At 38.5% G+C, this 18686-nt stretch overlaps 1 protein-coding gene across 11 annotated transcripts in view; it reads right to left on the reverse strand.

The window, feature by feature from the left end:
* The window catches only part of LGSN (lengsin, lens protein with glutamine synthetase domain), a 134713-nt gene extending 128104 nt beyond the window's left edge, over positions 1 to 6609 (reverse strand). For 4 of the 11 annotated variants that reach the window (XM_046005362.1, XM_046005375.1, XM_046005374.1 and 1 more), the window contains exon 1: positions 6508 to 6595. The gene's annotated coding sequence lies outside the window, so the exon portion shown is untranslated. Of the gene's footprint in view, positions 1 to 6507 lie in introns of all 11 variants that reach the window. The other 7 variants (XM_046005370.1, XM_046005365.1, XM_046005363.1 and 4 more) reach the window with 7 other exon arrangements.
* Positions 6610 to 18686: the final 12077 nt, after the last annotated feature.

The following is an 18686-nucleotide window of genomic DNA, read 5'->3' on the forward strand; positions in this document are numbered from 1 at the left end:
TTTGAAATTCTATGAATTCTGGTAAGCTGGTTTAGTATTTCATATAGAGTCTAGCAACCACCTGACATTCCACTGTATTTGTTAATATCAGTAGAGGAATGTTCTGAGGCAAGATACATGCAGGAAGAACATTAGCTACTGGTTTCAATATTAATAATTCCTATGTTTATAAGTTTGTCTTATTTTAGTAAATGTTAAAATATGCATTTTAAGCATTTGAAGGTCAAAGTAGAAGGTTTTCAAAGTTGATAACCTTTTTAATAACAAAGTTAATTCATTGTCTACTATTTACAAAGCACTGTACTAGACACCTTGTGAAATATATTGAATTTTCACTTACCACAAGTTCTATAAAAACCAATTATGATGATGGCTTGTGTTTATTGAGCACATACAAATGCCAGGTTTTGCATTAAGAATTCACATGGACTCTATCATTCAATTTTCACATTAACCCCCCAAAATCACTAATTTATCCCCATTTTATAGAGAGGAAATGACATTCATAGAAGCTGGGCAACTTTCCCAACATCTGAAGTTAGCAAGTAGCAGAGCAGAGATCCTTCTGCTCCCCAGAGCCTGTGCACTGACAACACTGTTATAAATGCTCTCCCTCTTGTCAAAGGTACTTCAGTCTACTGAGAGGATTAGTATAAGGATCAAAGGGAAAATCTAATAAATACTGCACACACCTGAAAAATACACATACAAATTACTAAATCAGTAAAGGATTGCATGTATGTTTGCAAAGTGGGAAAAATCACAGGTAATGTCATGTGACTGCTCTTGTATTAATTTAATGGTTATTTAACCCATACTGTTGTTTGGCGTTTTACATGCAGATGAATCCTTCAGCTAGTTTCTGACCTTACCAGGGAAGAACTGTGTTTTCTACTTTAGGAATCCACCACAGCACTTATTGCAATGACAGGCACCTAGTAGGTGCTTTACAAATATTTGTGGAATGAAGGAGGGAAGGAATTATAGGCAAGTAAGATAATTTTGCATCCGGCTGTGTGAAGTGGTGCAACGCAAGGGGTAACAGTAGCTTAAGTGAGATGGCAAATGCCTCTAGCAGAAACATGAGAAAGAAAAAAAAAAAAAGAAAGAAACATGAGAAAGAATGGGTAGAGTCAGGAAGTGGGTTATAAAATAAGCAACATTAATGGAGCCCTTACTGTTTGAAGTGCTTTAGAGGTATTAAGCCATTTACTCTTTACGATGATCCTGTAAGGTAGGTATTTACCCTTATTCCCACTTTATAGATGAAACACATAGAGATACATAACTTAACATCACCCAGGCAAGAAGTGGTTGCCTCAAGAACTCATGCTATTTTGTTCTGTCCTTGCCCAAATAGAGGATCCGAGAACACTTGGAGCATCCACATGGGTGCTAAGACTAAAGGAGATCAATGACGCCAAGGTTACAGCAGAGACTATTGACTGGAATGCCACAAAGTTTTACCACTAGCTAACAGAGAGAAAGTTGGAATGGAAAAAGCAAAGAGGGAAAATGAGCAGTTGTGCTGTTTTTCCCACAGTCATGTTAAGTAGTCTTCAGAATGTTCCCGGAAGGGCATCTTAGGAAAGGAGACTGACCTGGAGGAAAGGGGGTGGAGGGGAGTTTAATAACGATAAAAAGAACTATTACAACAGACCTTTGTATAGGCTTTGATATTTTGTGGGAATTGTGTTTAGTGAGGTAATTGACATACATGCTAAATTCAGGGACTAAATAGGGTCTCTACCCATATACGAAGTTATATGACAAATTATTTCACTATTCCTCACAGTTTTATAAAAGCTGTTATATTCCTTGTTTTGGAGAGGAAAAAACGGAGACTCAGAGTTTAGGGGCTTGCCAGTGGTTTCTTCCCTAAAGAGATGTCCAAGCTGGGGTACCTGGGTGGCTCAGTGGGTTAAGCCTCTGCCTTCGGCTCATGGAGGTCATGATCTCAGGGTCCTGAGATTGAGCCCCCCATCAGGCTCTCTGCTCAGCGGGAAGCCTGCTCCCTCCCCTCAGCTTTCCTCCCCCATCCCCCACCCCCACTCCCACCCACCCCGCCATTCCTCCCCCCCCCCGCCCTCCCCCCTCCCCCCACCCTACCCCCCCACCTGCCTCTCTGCCTACTTGTGATCCCTGTCAGTCAGATAAATAAAAAATCTTTGGAAAAAGAAAAAAAAAAAAAAGAGAGAGAGATGTCCAAGCAGAGGCAAAGCCTGGTCTGGCTCATCATGGAGATTTCAGTTTAAAGGAAACCCAGTCAGAGCAGCCTTCCCTACCTGGCAAAACAAACCTAAGTCACCCTCACTCCAACCTCATCACTCTTCATCTCATCTTTTATTGTCTTTAACAACAGAGCATTCATCCCTCTTATGGCTTATCTTTACATTGTGTCTATTTTCTATTTGCTCCCCCTGGAATATAAGCTCTATGACTTTAGGTCTGGAGTCAGTCTCCATCTCTAATCTTTACCTATATGATGTCTGGCAAGGAGTAGACATTCACTTAGGGTTTGTCGTGGAAATGAACAAAATCCAAATCCCCAAAGCCTGTAGTCTCATCACTGACAGAGGACATGTTGGTTGAAAAAGCACAGGACAGTGGAGCCATGCATTCCTGTGGTTCCTCCCCCTCCCACAGTTCTGGCTCTGAGATAACTGCTAATTTACAAGAGTTAATGTGGGCAGGGAATGAAAGAAAACGGGAATTAATTGGGGGACTTGAGGGGAAACTCTTCCCAGCAGTGAAAAGTGGTTTGGGATTGAGTAATGCCGGGAAGATTGTAGAGTAACTGAGATGTAGAAAGCAAACGGGATAGCAGCAGTATCCCAAAAGGTCATTTGGTGCTTATCTGAGTTTACACTGAGTTTCCATTAATAAGTTAAATAAACTATTATCAGCTCCTACCTAAAACAAGTGCTTTATCAAAAAATTCCCATTAAATATAACATCCTTAGAGTTTTTGCCCACATCCTCTCTATTTTTTAGGATTTTTTTTTTTTTTAAATGTGTAAAATTCAAGTGACTCTACTTGGTGCACATATTGTTTCTGGAATTTTTCCTGCCACATCCAAAGATAAATCAGTTCTGGTTTGCTTGCTAAGTTAGTGATCTGTCCATGTCCTGTATATATCCACAATGCATGGAATTTTCCTTTAAACATTTAAATCATAATAATTTTCACATGCATAATTTTTCTCTCATTGGAAAAGAACATTGGGAACTTACATAAAAGCCAAAAAGAAGGCAAGAAAAAAATAGAACATGGTCAGTGGGTTCTGTACCAGTTCTCCTAGTTCTAGCACTGAGCAGCTGTGTTATGTCAGACAAGAAATCCTATACTGGAGTCTATAAAATGGAAAGAAGAGTAATCCCTCATTTATAGAATTATGAGAATTAAATAAACTATGTCTGGCAAATTGTAATAGCTCAAAATTTAGCCACCTTATCATGTAACATTAGATCCCTAAAAAGCTATCCAGCTGCTATGAATAGAGTTTAAGGGCCTTTCAAGCCCTCCTACTCCTTTAAGTAGAGTCTTGGGATTATAGAGAAGCAGTCCTCTCTTTTCATGGCATTTGAACAAAAGAGATTTCTCTAGTGCTTCAAGTACATCAAAAATCTTCATCACTGCTGCTAAAATTTCCGGTTCAGCATTTCCTCCAGATACTGGCTCTCCCTGTACCACCTGTGAGACATCTAGTCATGTCTTTTATGTAGTTTAAAGCCTTCCACCACTGGGGCACCGGGGTGGCTCAGTCTGTTAAGAGTCTGCCTTTGGCTCAGGTCATGATCTCAGGGTCCTGGGATCGAGCTGCACATTAGGCTCCCTACTCAGCGGGACTCTGCTTCTCCCTCTCTCAGCTCATGCTCTCTCTAACTCTCTCAAATAAATAAATAAAATCTTTAAAAGTAAAAAAGTAAAGCCTCTCACTACTAAGACACCTTTAGGTTCTGTGCAACCTGACCAGTCCAGCCGCCTCTTCATGGTGGCCAAGAGAGAGACAGAGTTGAAAGGAGGATTGTATTTGGATCTAGCAGCAAGAAGAAATTTGGTTATCTTCATATGTCTAATTTATGTTAAGTCTGGGAACTAGAAACCATATGTCAGAGACTCACGCAACCAGATGTCCAAGTTCTTGGTCTTCTGAGTAGATATTTACAAATCTAGGTAATGATAATTTAAGCTTCCATATAATTATAATTCTATACTTTTGCAAAGGTACATCCCTACTTTAAATTCTTGGGGATCCAGGGATTGGATCCCTCAGAGTTGGGGATCCATCTCTGAGGAAGACATATGCCTCAAATCCACTCTTCTGGTTTTCCCTGATTGCTTCAGACAACCATTCTGCTCCCCATCACTGCAGATCACTTTAATAAGCCAGTGTTGCCTACCCAAATTTTCCTGTTACTTGTTAACAGAGGCCCCTTCCTAAGACTGCAAAGCACAGCTAAAATCAAGTAGTAGCATTTAATGAAACTTACTGAAGATTTGAAGATATAAAGGGAAATTTTAATGAAAAAAAAAAAGAGAATATGACCTATAAAGCAGCCATTTCTGACCCAAAGGAGGCAGTGGCTGAGAGATGTGGTTGAGAGCATGGGCTCGAGAAATAGCCTGGGTGAAGGAGTGAGCCGGGGCAACTTATTTAAAATCTAGGTGTCTCCGAGGGCAACCAGCACACAAAAATACCTTGAAAACTAACTGAGTCACTCTAAGTATTACTTAGACTTCTTCCTGATGTTTAGTAGGCACTCGATAACTGTTTACTATTATTATTATTGCTGTTGTTATTATCATTACTGTTTGTGCCTCTCTAGTGCTCAGCCTGTCAACATACTCTAAGGACTAACCTACCTCTTATGATACCCCGTGGTCATTTCTCTTTCCCCAAATCCAAATCTCCAATGATGTTTGAGATTCAGAGATTGAAGAAAAATCATTTTTTCCTTTCAATAAGCTAATCTGTCCTCTGCCCAGAAGAAAGGCAACTGTATTATTACATAGATCAGTTACTGTCTGTACTAGGTCCTCCAATAATGCAATAAGATTTTTTTTTCAAGAGAGAACACATAAGCACACTGGGGGAGAGGGGGAGAGAGAGATTCAAGCAGACTTCCTGCTGAGCATGAAGCCTGACCTGGGGCTCCATCTCACAACCCCGAGATCATGACCTGAGCCAAAACTAGAAGTTAGATAACTAACCTGACTCTGTCACCCAGGCGCCCATGGAATAGGATTTATATTTTACCCTGCAGACCGTGGTTTCATTAAAGTGCTTTCTCACTAAAGGGGTATCATCTTTGGTGTAATTGGAGCCAAAAAAAAGACAATAAAATTTAAAAATGCATAATTACTAATTAAGAGGAATGCTCTGGGCAAAAATAGTCAGGGAACCAACTTCAGATTACAGGTTTAGGAAAGGGCTTTTTGAAGAGAGGCATCTAGAGAGACCTAAAGAGTGAAAAGGAACCAGATGGGCAAAGGATGGAAAGAATATCATTGCTTGCAGAACAACGTTCTCCCTTTCTTCTTTCCAATTTCGTGTTTTGATAATCATCACACATACCTTTAGGGAATGTTGATTCCCCTGGAGTCGCTTTCCTTCTACTGACGACCTGAGTAAGAGTTGGTTTTAACCAATCATGGTAATGCTATGCTCCTTCACCAGTGATCGGTTTTAGGGTGGATGTGAGACTATATTCTGGCAAACGAATATGATAGAGGGCTTCTGTAAGAGCACTGCTTCTTTTTAGAAGGAGAAAACTAGAGAGGAGAGCTCGCTGTCACCACCCCTTCACTCCTCTTGCCTTCAATGTAGAAGTGATGCACGGAGCTTTGGCAGCTATTTTAAGAATACGAAGCAACAAGCAAATATGCTATGTGTGCTGAGTAAAAAAGTACAAACAAGATGTATCCTTGATGAACTTATTGAGTCATTGGACAGCCCTGAAGTCTGCTCCCAGACTTTTCTAATGTGAGAAAAATAGAGGGCTATTCTTTTAAGTAATTGTTAGATTTTTCTATTACCTGCTCCTGAAAACATTCCTGATATAGTAAAGCAGTGGCATGATCAATTTCAAAGAAGATCATTATTAAGGAAGATCCTGCTCGTTGAGGGATCTTTTAAGAAGATTTTAGTGCTAGATGGAAAATTAGACCACTAACTAAACATTGCTACAAGGCGTGCCTGGGTGGTACAGTTGGTTAAAGCGTCTGACCCTTGGTTTCAGCTCAGGTTGTGATCTCAGGGTGGTGAGCTCAAGCCCCACACCCACTCCACACTGAGCACCGAGTCTGCTTAAATCTCCTTCTTCACACTGCCTGTCCCTGCACCCCGCCCCCCACGCTCCTGAGCTCTCTCTCTCTCTCTCTCTCACGCACACACACACACATAAATAAAAATAAATACATATTACTGTAAATATTCTATGCTGAGTACAGTTTATGTTACAAATTCATAATTACACAGACTTATCAGATAAAGGGAGACTTACCACCTTAAAATGAGAGCAGATTTCTCCTTCAATAGAGGTATTTTTGCAGAAGTGTTAGTTTTCTAAGAGAAAGTTGAGTTAAGTCTTGGTGAAATTGTCCCATTAGACTCCATTCAATCTTTTCTTCATGCTAACTGGTTACCTATTAGGGCAATAATTCTCAAAGTCCATTTGTAATAAAAAGATTACGATATTTGATATTCTATGGCTCAGTCTATTTTACATAATTTCTGTGAGAATGAAATTCAGACATAGGATACAAATAAGCTTTCATTTCTATTGCCAAAAAAAAGCACATGGAAAACAAAGAAAGGTAATAAAATACAGTAAGTCTGTTGATAAAGAGGATTATACCTGATGGCCCTAAATAATAATGATACAGATGGAATGTGACAAGCAATCAGACCTGCACTTTTTTTTAATTTGATACATCAAGACTTTCTTCCCACACAAGTCATGATTGTTGCTGAACCTTCAAAGAGAAAAATAAATAAATCCTAAACTTTGGATCCTATTAAGTCCCATCTGACTAAACTCACTATTCAATTCTCACTTCTAGGAGGATTTGAGTCAAATCAAGTTCCATATCCCTGAAATTTTAGGCCTCTATTCCTAATAATACAGTCCTAGCAAGAAAATATCTGTGGGATTTAAATAATGAGGAAAAAGTAATCAGGAAATACCTCCAGCTACAATAAGACCTACAGTCTTATCTGTCAATGGCAATGAATCAATCAATGTCAGACTTTTTTTTTTAAAGATTTTTATTTATTTATTTGACAGACGGAAATCACAGAGAAGCAGGCAGAGAGAGAGGAGAAAGCAGGCTCCCTGCCGAGCAGAGAGCCCGATGCGGGGCTCGATGCGGAGCTCGATCCCAGGACCCTGGGATCATGACCTGAGCCGAAGGCAGAGGCTTTAACCCACTGAGCCACCCAGGCGCCCCTGTGGGGCTTGATCCCAGAACCCTGGGATCATGACCTGAGCCGAAGGCAGAGTCTTTAACCAAACACTGAGCCACCCAGGCGCCCCTCAATGTCAGACATTTTTAAAAACATATTGTCATCTATTTCATATTTTTACCATGAGGTAATTATCAAAAATATATTTCCTGGGCGCCTGGGTGGCTCAGTGGGTTAAGCCGCTGCCTTCGGCTCAGGTCATGATCTCAGAGTCCTGGGATCGAGTCCCGCATCGGGCCTCTCTGCTCAGCAGGGAGCCTGCTTCCCTCTCTCTCTCTCTGCCTGCCTCTCTGTCTACTTGTGATCTCTCTCTGTCAAATAAATAAATAAAATCTTTAAAAAAAAATATATATATATATATATATATATTTCCTAGTGGTTTTTTTTTTGTTCAACATTGCCTATTTTTTCCAGTCTCTTTTTTGTGCTATAAAATCATTGTAATTATCATTAATAAATATTTTCTAAAGGCTTTTAAAAAATTGTTGTTTAAATAATTAAGTATGGCATTACTTTGGCTATGGTCCCATACTACTTATCTTAGAGCAATAAATTCAACTTTTCTTTAACCTGCCTGATTGCTAAAGTACACTTTCTGAATGAGTCAGAGTTCTATAGATGCAAACAACAGAAATCGCCTCCAGTTAATTTATACAAAGAAAACTGATTGAAAGATATCAGGCCTCATTATCAGTAGTAAGGCTAAAGAATCATACTGGGAAATGTGCAGAGCCAAGCTATCCCTACTGGTGCAGGATCTGGGGATGACAGGAATAGTGTCATGGTGGCAAAAATCTAGCTCCTCACTCCTACATTAGATGAATTCCTACCATTTTCTCTGTCTTTAATCTCCTACCCAGGATTTAAATTCCAGGGGAAAAGTGTTTGATTGACCCAATTTTAATCATATATTCAAATTTGGTTAAGAAAGGAGTAGCATCCTGGAGTACAATCCTATCATGCTGAGGTAATAATAATAGTATAATAGTAATAATAATAACAATAATAATACAATTATAATGCTTCTAAAAGACATATGGTGTTAAGAAGGGGAAAAGAAGCCGGCCAGTCACAAATTTAAAGGGTGCTCGGGTGGCTCAGTTTTTAAGCGTCTGCCTTCAGCTCAGGTCATGATCCCAGGGTCCTGGGTTCAAGTTCTGCATGGGGCTCTCTGCTTGGCAGGAAGCCTGCTTCTCCCTCTCCCACTCCCCCTGCTTGTGTTCCCTCTCTCGCTGTATCTCTCTCTGTCAAATAAATAAAATCTTTAAAAACAAACAAAAATTTAAGATGCCTAATATACCATCCTTAACCATTTTCTGTAAATGGCTTTATCTATTTTCAACTGGTTAAATGAAGATAATTCTTTGCTGCCATTCTGAAAACCCAGGACACTCCTTATCATATGCTTGATAACCTCAGTCACTGAAGTAAAAGAGGAGCTAAGTTGATTTTATTCAAGGTGGAGTTATAAGTCATGGAGAGTTCTAAGGTTCATATACAGTCCGTTCACTAACGGAGTTTTCTCCCCATTGTTAAGTGGCGACACAATCAGCTGATTTGATAAGGAAGTGGCTTGTTGCACATCATGTTCAGTGTGAAAAATATAAATGATGTCACCCAAATGAATATGATCAACTGTGCTTCATTTCCCTTTCACATCTCTACCTAGTCAGTCATCACCACAGACATGGCCTTCTTTCTCTTCTTTGCTGTCCTGTGTTATCCAAAACGCCCACCTCATCCCACATTTCAACTTTCTGTTGCTTCCTTGCTCCTGCTGGTAACTTGCTTTCTGCACTTTATGAATATCTATCCCCCACCCAAGCATTATGAAGTGAACTCAAGAAACGATGTTATTATGTTTTTCCCTAACTTCTTCTGCTTCTTTTTTTTTTTTTTAAGTAGGTTCCATGCCCAATGTGGGGCTTGAACTCACAACCCTGAGATCAAGAGTCACATGTTCTACTGACTGAGCCAGTTAGGTGCCCCACTTCTCTATCTGCTTAGTAAAGAAATCTTGAGAAACATGGTTGCCAGTTGTTTAACAGTTTCAGACTTACCGAGGAGCAGAGTGGGAGAAATACTTTGAAAGGTAATTACATTCTCTGCTGAGGTTTTTGGCAGAGTTGACAGTATTGAGAAATAGTCAAATTCAATCTGTGAAGTAATTTTGAGAAAAAAAATAGAAATTTTGATTACATATTGATTTTTCTTAGGATAAGGAGAATGAGATAGCTTCTTGTTTGTTGTTTCCAGTCTGTTCATAGACAGGTTTCTATCTCTGATTGCTAGTCCAATTATCTCATAAATGGTTGAGTTAGAGAGATTTTCAGAGAAGTATACTTGAAAGTTATCAGAAATAATTTGGACAAGCTTCTCTTCATTTTTATTCTCAGACGATAGAAATAGTCCTAAGGATACTTTGAGCCATCACTAGATGTATATCATTGCTAGGGCAGAACATGTATAATTTGGTTTGGGAGTCTGAATTGCCCAGAAATATTTCATTGAACTTTTCAAGAGTCTCGTTCCCCTCAAAGCTGACACCAAAGTTCGTGTCATACTACCTTTATTAGTATCCCTGCAATCCCAGAGAAAGGGGAGCGACAGAACAGAATGGTAAGGAAAGTGACATGAGACAGCCAATACAAGGATGACTTACTAGGACAATCTCCCAGTTTTGCTTCTTCCAAGACCCCGGCAAAGCAGCCAAGGCATTCCCGTCTGCCCCAGAATCTGCATATATCTATAGCTCCATACATTTTTCTCTCTCCACACGAAGTTAACGGCCATTCATACTACTCATAACACTGCCTATAGGGAGAAATTTCCTTTCAAGGCTGTCTTTCCATTCCCTGTAGGGTTGAAACATGGTAGGAATCCATTTTCTGCTAGCGCTATTGTATAGTGAGAATTCATGTGTAAACTGGGCCTAAGCTGTCTCTTCTTCCCCCACTTGGTCATAGGGGATCACTTATTCCTCTTCTGCCCCATGAGGTCCCAGCATGAGTTGAGGGAGGTCCATTAGTGCAGCAGTGGCAGAGGCAAGAGTTTAAAATACATGTATGTGCTTTACTCATGCCTTCTGAACATGTTCAGGATGGATCCCAATGTTTCATTTCTATCATAAGTCTGCTGATACATCTCCCCAAACTTACCACTCATTGTACCTGATAATATCATGATGGACAGTTCTGGTCGTGTAGTCAGTCCCCTGATGTTCCATGATCACACAGTTTCTACTAGAATCTAATAAAATATCCAAAACCAATTTAATACCATTTGAGACCACTGTTGTCATCCCCAATTCCTGGACCTCCTCAGTTGTATTGCCCTGGTTCATTTCAAAGCCTAGTTCTCCAGCCTTTCTGCCGAACAATGAGTACTTGAATCCTTCCAGCAAATTCTCTTTATTTAAGTTAAGCAGCCTGCTTTTGTTTCTTGCAACCAAAAATCCCTAATGCATAAAAATTGTGTTCTGGTCAGGCAGGTTAGGTAGCTATATAGTAGTTAGTGCCTTCATTCCGAATTATGTGTTTTTGCATTAGCATAACTAGCATGATGACATTATTTATTGATCTCCTAGAGCAAAACATAAGAAACTGAGTTTCCCATTGTGCCAAAGGGACAAAGTCACTTGACTCTCTACAATAAAGCAAAGTAAAACACTACAACACTCTTTACATCTATTTTGATCCTAGACTTCCTTCTGTTGTCATTTCACTTCCAGTTCACACAACATTCAATGTTATGCATTTAACCTAAGAGTGAAACCACATATCCACTCCAGAAGCTCTGTTAATTTTGTATGAGAGAATTAATTTTTCATGCTTTAGTAAGAGTTATATTTTTCATGTCTACTTACATTAGTTTTGTATGTTACAACTGAAAAAAAATATCAATATCATTCTTAGGCTTCTTTTTCCTGAAAAACAACCTTTTGGCAACTAGTCATAGAGAGAGCCAGGTTGCTGGAGGACAAAAGTGAGAGGAGCTCTCTTCATTGCATTCCTTTGAGGCTTTAAAACTTTTGCATTATGTGAACAGACATCAATTCAAATAATTCAAATGAAACAATGAGCTGTCAGAAAAGGAAGAAAATAATCCAATAAGCTGTATGTACATGTATTGATGTATCTTTATATGATGGAATAATAAATAGGCACTAAAAATCATAGTTTTAGGCAACACTAAATGATAACATTTAGAGATGTACACTGGGTGGTAAAAATATAAATACAAATAAGGAAATTATTACCATACAAGTCATTAGAGCCATGAATTTCAGCAAGGAGGGAGAGGGTTCTGTTAGAAGAGTGTTTCTGCTGTGGCTGAGAAAGGCGATGGCTAGAACCGTGCTTACCTTACAACAATTCATTGATACAGTTTTCTGTATCTGTGTTACATGCAACAATATAAAATTTTTTTAAGAAAACTATTTTTTAAAGGATTTTTTAACGGGATGGGAAACTGCTCACAATATAAAATTCTGTGGAGGGAAAGGCAGGCACACAATTCTGTGTACAGAATGATTCCAATTATGCATACACACATCGGATCTTCATAGAAGTAGACATTAAAATAAACATACCAAATGTGAATTGTATTTAGTTTTCTTATTATTTTATATAGCTGCCATATTTGCTTAAATGTACAATATAAGAATTTGTAAGATGATGTTATGAAAGATGAGGCAATCAACTTAAAGTAGGGGAAGTATTTTGTTAATGCTTAACCCTCTTCAGTTCTTATGAAGGTAGGCACTTAATGTGAGAATCATGAAATTTTAGGGTTAGAAAAAAATCATGAGATCATCTTCTCACACAGGCATCTTTCACAGATGGAGAAACCAAAGAGCAGACAGGCTAACTGACTTGGCCAAGGTCCAGGATTGGTCTTGGACCTGGGACAGGGCCCAGTTCAGTGCATTCAGTGCAAAGTCCTCCCCCCCTCTTACGCTGAGACATGCCTTCCATGGAAGGTGAACACAAAGCCTTGCTCTTTAAGGAATGTTTTCTTGCCCTTTCAAAAAGGAGTATTGTGAGAATTATCACTGAGCAATATCCCCAGTGAGATATAAATTTGTAATACAACAACAGTCTCATACAGCAAATGCTAAAGAGTACCAACGAAGAAATCTTATTTTTGAATGTTTTAAAGAAAGAACAACAACTCGCCCTTAAACTTCTAGAAGACCTGCTTGAATTCACTCATCTGACACAGTAATGGTAGCTTGTGACTACAATATAAAGTCCGTCATCACTGCTTTTATTGCTATAAAAAAAATGACACACTCTACAGGGCAGCTGCTTTAAATCATGCTTGTTCTGACAGGCTGTTCCTGAGTGTTCCACCTCATTCGCACTTTAGCCCCACTCCGGTGCCCTGTAGACCCAAGCGATCTGCACAAACACCATGTGACCTCCACCGCGCCTCCCAGAGAGAAAGAAAAAAAAAATTAAAAAATTAAAGAAGAGACAAGTTACTCCTCCGAAGTTCTAGTTGCCCTCTAACCTGTTTCTGTCATTCGCTCGTTTTTCATTTTTTTAATTGGTTTTCTAAACACCTCACATTTTAGCTCCTTCATGCGCACTGTCCGAACTTTCCTCTCCACTTTTGCTTTCTGAAAGATCATCTCTAACCTCCAGCCTTCACTGAGTACCTGCTAGGTGCCAGACACCATCCTCAGGGCTAGGAATCCAGAAATAAATAAAAGTCTCTTCCCTCAAGAAGCTCTTTATCTAGTGAAGCATCCGGACAAATAATCTGATGATGGCGTAAGACGAGGGTGGTTCTACATGAAAACCAGTGAACGCTCTGCTCACGGCACTTTTTGCGCCGGGAATAACTGTCCGCTAATACTTAATCACAAGTATCTGGTTCTACATTTCTATCCCTCTCTGTAACATCTTAGATCCACTAGATGAAGCCAAGGGAGGCCCCACAGATGGCAACCCTCAGTTTTGTCAAGCTTATATAGAGAATAAATAGCTTGTCTATCTGAATGTGCCAGACAAACACTATACTAAGCAAAAAACACTATGTAAATTCCTCAAATATAATTTCGAAGACTAAAGTAAAAAAAAAAAAAAAAAAAAACAACTCACGTTTTATCTCTACCTTATCTTTCCACAAAGTGGCCAGAGAACTAACTCCATGAAGACGACTATGGAAGGCACTGTAATAGACTAACCATCATCCATGTCTGTCCTTATAAACAAAATCTCAATTTCATTGGGGGCAATGATGGGTACAGCCCACAGCACATTGTGAGATAATTACTATTCCAGACTCCTTTGCTGTTGAGCATACCGGGGCGGCAGGGTTCTGCCATTGAGAGTTCATGGAAATCTGCTAGGAGGCTTCTGAGTGTTTTTCAGTGCTTGAAAAATGACAATAAGAAAAGAACTCCCTTTACCACTTCTTTCTGACTTGAAGTCAGATGAGGTGTTTGGAGCTATGGCAACCATGGAGCAATGAGGTGATAAGAACAAAGACAAAAGCCAGCATGCTAAGGACACAGAGAAGAAAGAACCTGTATCCTTGGAAACATTTTAGGGGGGTTGGTGTACGGACTGCCTGTCCTTGATTTCTTTTAGGTAAACATTACATGTCTCTGTAGTTTAAGCCTCTGAACTATTGTGTTACTTGCTGCTGGGAGCATTCCTAATACAGACAAATGTCTAACTTGTTCATCTCTCTAACCTTAGTACCAACAACAGTTGCTGTCATACAGCAGGTGGTCAAAGTATACTTGTTGAAAGAAAAAGAATGAATGGAATGTACATCAGATACTAAGCTTCCTACCTATATTAGTGAGTGGTAAAGATTTTGTACTTATTTTATATTGCATTTTTATTTTGAGTATAATTTCTCTAAAAATAAAATGTGCAATGCAAATTTTGCTTGACTTACATTGTTTTTTCCTTGTTAACAAAATCCCAGATTTTTTTTATCCTTCAACACATTATCCAAGGGAGAACAAACCCCTCTTTGGTCCCAGGAAAATCAATCTTGCTTGAGTGACTTATGCTTGGGCACAAGAAACAATTGGGGCAATGGGGCTAATTCTGCTGGGGATTTTGGAGGAAGACAAGTGGACCACAGAAGGAAATAATCCTCTTCTCAATTCTTTATGTGATGTCAGAATCTGCAGCAGCCATTTTGCCAAAATGAAGGAGGGAGCTTGAGGAGTAAGCCACCACATCAAGACTGGGAGCATGGAAAAAATGAAAAGAGCCTTGGTCCTTAATGACATAGTTGAACCCTTCCAGAAGCCAAGCTGTCTCCAGACTTCTTGCCATATGATGAAGGTACTGCTAAAAAAAAAAAAAAAAAAAAAAAAAACTTTGGAAAAAGATTTTTCTCTGCTGAGCAGAGAACCCGATGCGGAGCTTAATCCCAGGACTCCAAGACCACAACCTGAGCCGAAGGCAGAGGCCAACACACTGGGCCACCCAGGCGCCCCTCGAATGGAACTTTCAAAATTTACAATAAGGAATATGCATTAATGTGTTACTTATTTAAAGTTAATAATAAGGGGTTAGAAAAAATAGTAATATAGGATTAGTGGAAAATCTATTAAATACTAATAGTCTGTGTTCTTCTGTCCACATCATCTAGAAACTGGTCCTCGTTTTGCTTAAAGTTTGCAAAGAACTGGACCAGAGATACCCAGCAAACCAGTAGAAACTTCAGCTGAGTTGTCTTTTGTTTTGTCATTTATTTCTTATCATATTATCTTATTATCTTTCTTCATTTCTTTTAAGCTTTTATTATTGAGATATAGTTGACATACAATATTATATTAGTTTCAGGAGCACAACATCGTGATATGACAATTCTATACATTATTCAGTGCTCATCACAAGTATAGTCGCCATCTGTCACCATACAACATTATTACAAAAATATTGACTAAATTTCTTATGCTGTATTTTTCATCTCAGTGACTGGCTTATTTATTTATTTATTTACTTACTTACTTACTTATTTTTAAAGATTGTCTTTTTTTAAGTAAACTCTACACCCAGTGTAGGGCTCAAACTCACAACCTCAAGATCAACAGCCTCATGCCCTACTGACTGAGTTGGCCAGGCACCCCTCAGTGACTTACTGATTTCATAACTGGGAGTTTGTACCTCTTAATCCCCTTCACCTATTTTGCCCATCCCTCCATACTCCTCCTCTCCGGCAATCACCAGTTTCTTCTCTGTAATAATGGGTCCATTTTCTGCTGTTTTTGTTTGTTTTGTTTTTTAAATTCCACATACAAGTAAAATATGGTATTTGTCTCACTCTGCCTTATTTCGTTTAGCATAATAAACTCTAGGTCCATCCATGTTGTTGCAAATGGCAAGCTCTCATTCTTTTTTATGACTAATATTCCATTGTATATTATGCCACATTATAGTGAAAGTTTTACTTCTTCCTTTCCAATATGGATGCCTTTCATTTCTTTTTCTTATCTTCTTGTGCAGATGGACTCCGCAATGAAAATGGTGAGAGTGGACACTCTTGTCTTTCCTGCTCTTAAAGGAAAAACTTTCATTTTTTCACCATTGAGTATGATGTTAGCTGTGGGTTTGTCTATATGGCCTTATTATGCTGTGGTATATTCCCTTTAGCCTATTTTGTTGAGAGTTTTTATTATGAACGAATGTTGAATTTTGTCAAAACTTTGCAGATTTGAACCATCCTTACATCCCTGGAATAAATCCACTTGATTATGCTGAATGGTCCCTTTAATATATTGTTTGATTTGGCTTGCTAATATGTTGAGGATTTTTGCATCTATGTTCATGAGAGATTTTGACCTGTAGTTTTCTTTTTTTCGTAGTGTCTTTGTTTGGTTAGGGTATCTGGGTAATGCTGGCCTCATAAAATGAATTTGGAAGCTTTGTTTTGTCTTCTATTTTTTGGAATTGTTTAAGAGTAAGTATTAACTCTTCTTTAAATGTTTGGTAGCATTCACCTGTGAAACTATCTGGTCCTGGACTTTTGTTTGTTGGGATTTTTTTGATTACCAATGCAGTTTTATTAGTAGTCTATTCAGATTTTCTATTTCTTCCTGATTCAGTTTGGGAAGATTGTTTCTAGGAATTTATCCAATTATTTTAGGTTGTCTGATTTGCTGGCACATATTTTTGTAGTAATCTCTTAAAATCTTTTGTATTTCTGCATGTCAGCTGTTACTTCTCATTTATGATTTTATTTATTTAGTCCGTAGTTTTTATTAGTCCAGCTAAAGATTGATTAATTTTATCTTTTCAATCAATATCTTGATTTTACTGATCTTTTCTACTGTTCCTTTAGTCTCTATTTCATTTCTTTCTACTCTGTCTTTATTACTTCCTTTTTTCCTTTTTCCTAATAACTTTGGGCATTCTTTCTTCCTCTTTCTCTAGTTCCTTTAGGAACTTTCTTTAGTTCCTTTGGGATTATTTATTTCAGATTTTCCTTTTTTTTTTTTTTAAGAGATAGAATGAGCATGAGCAGAGAGGGGAGGAGCAAAAGGAGAGGAAGAGAGAAATTTAAGCAGGCTCCACACCCAGCATGGAGCCTGATGCAAGGCTCAATCTCACGACCCTGAAATCATGACCTGAGCAGAAATCAAGAGTCAGACACTTAACTGAGCCACCCAAGCATCCCATTTGATGTAGAACTATATTGCTATAAACTTCCCTCTCAGAACCTCTTTTACTGTGTCCCCAAGTTTTGGAACTATTGTGTTTTCATTTTCATTTGTCTCCATGTATTTTTTTATTTCCTCTTTGATTTCTTCATTGACTGTTTAGTATCAAGTTGTTTAGTCACCACATGTTTGTGTTTTTTCCATTTTTATTTCTTATAATTAATTTCCAGGTTCATATCATTTTGGTCAGAAAATATGCTTGATTTGATTCACTCTTCTTAAAGTTATTGAGACTTGTATTGTAGCATAACATGTTATTTGTCCCGCAGAGTGTACCATGTGCCAGGGAAAAGAATGTGTACTTTGCTGTTTGGGGATGGAATGTTTTGTATATATCTGTTAAGTCCCTCTGGTCTAATATGTCCTTCAAAGCCATTGTTTCCTTATCCAGAAAATTTTCCATGTGGATGACTTAACCATTGATATGAGTGTGGAGTAAAAGTCCCCTACTATCATTGTATTACTGTCCATTTCTCCCTTGTGTCCATTAATATATGTTTTATGTATTTAGGTGCTCCTGTGGTGGGTACATAAATATTTACAAATATCATATCCTTTTTTTGGAATAATCCTTTTATTACACAATATCTTTTTATTAATTTTTGTTTTAAAGTCTATTTTGTTTGAGACAAGTATTGCTACCCCAGCTTTTTTGCTTCCATTTGCATGGAATATTTTTTTTCCATCCCTTCTCTTTCAGCCTATATGTGTTTTTAGGTCTGAAGTGAGGCATAGACATATGTCAACAGCATATAGTTGGGTCTTATTTTTTGTCCTTTCACTCACCCTGTGTCTTTTATTTTAAGGTTTTATTTATTTATTTGGCAGAGAGAGAGAGCACAAGTAAAGGAAGCAGCAGGCAGAGGGACAAGCAAATTCCTCACTGAGCAGGGACCCTGACATAGGGATTGATCCCAGGGATCATTTCCTGAGCCAAAGTCAGTGGCTTAACCACTGAGCCACCCAGGCGCCCCACACTATGTCTTTTGATTGGGGTATTTAGGCCATTACATTTAAAGTCATTATTTTTAAAAATATTTATTCATTTTATATAGTGAGAGAGCACAAGACGGATGACAGAGGGAGGAGAGAGAATCCCAAGCAGACTCCACACTGAGCATGGAGCCTGATGTGGGACTCGATCTCACAACCCCAAAACCAGGAGTCAGATGTTGAACTGACTGCACCACCAGGTGCCTCACATTTAAAGTAATTATCGATAGATATGTACTTACTGCCATATTGCTAACTGTTTTCTGAGAGCTTTTACAGATCTTCTCTTGTTCTCTTTCCCTGTGATTAAGAAATCCCTTTAGTGTTATTTTTGGGCATCATTCTCTTTATTTTTTGTGTGTCTATATAGGTTTTTGGTTTCTGGTTACCACAAGTTTATATACAAAATCCTGAATATATAGCAGTCTATATGAACCTGATGGTCACTTAAGTTGAAACACATTCTCAAAGCACTATGTTTTTACTCCTCTTCCACAATTTTTAAAGATTTATTTATTTATGGCGGGGGA

Source organism: Meles meles, chromosome 5 (genome assembly GCF_922984935.1).
Source record: "Meles meles chromosome 5, mMelMel3.1 paternal haplotype, whole genome shotgun sequence".
In the NCBI taxonomy this organism is placed as follows: Eukaryota; Metazoa; Chordata; class Mammalia; order Carnivora; family Mustelidae; genus Meles; species Meles meles.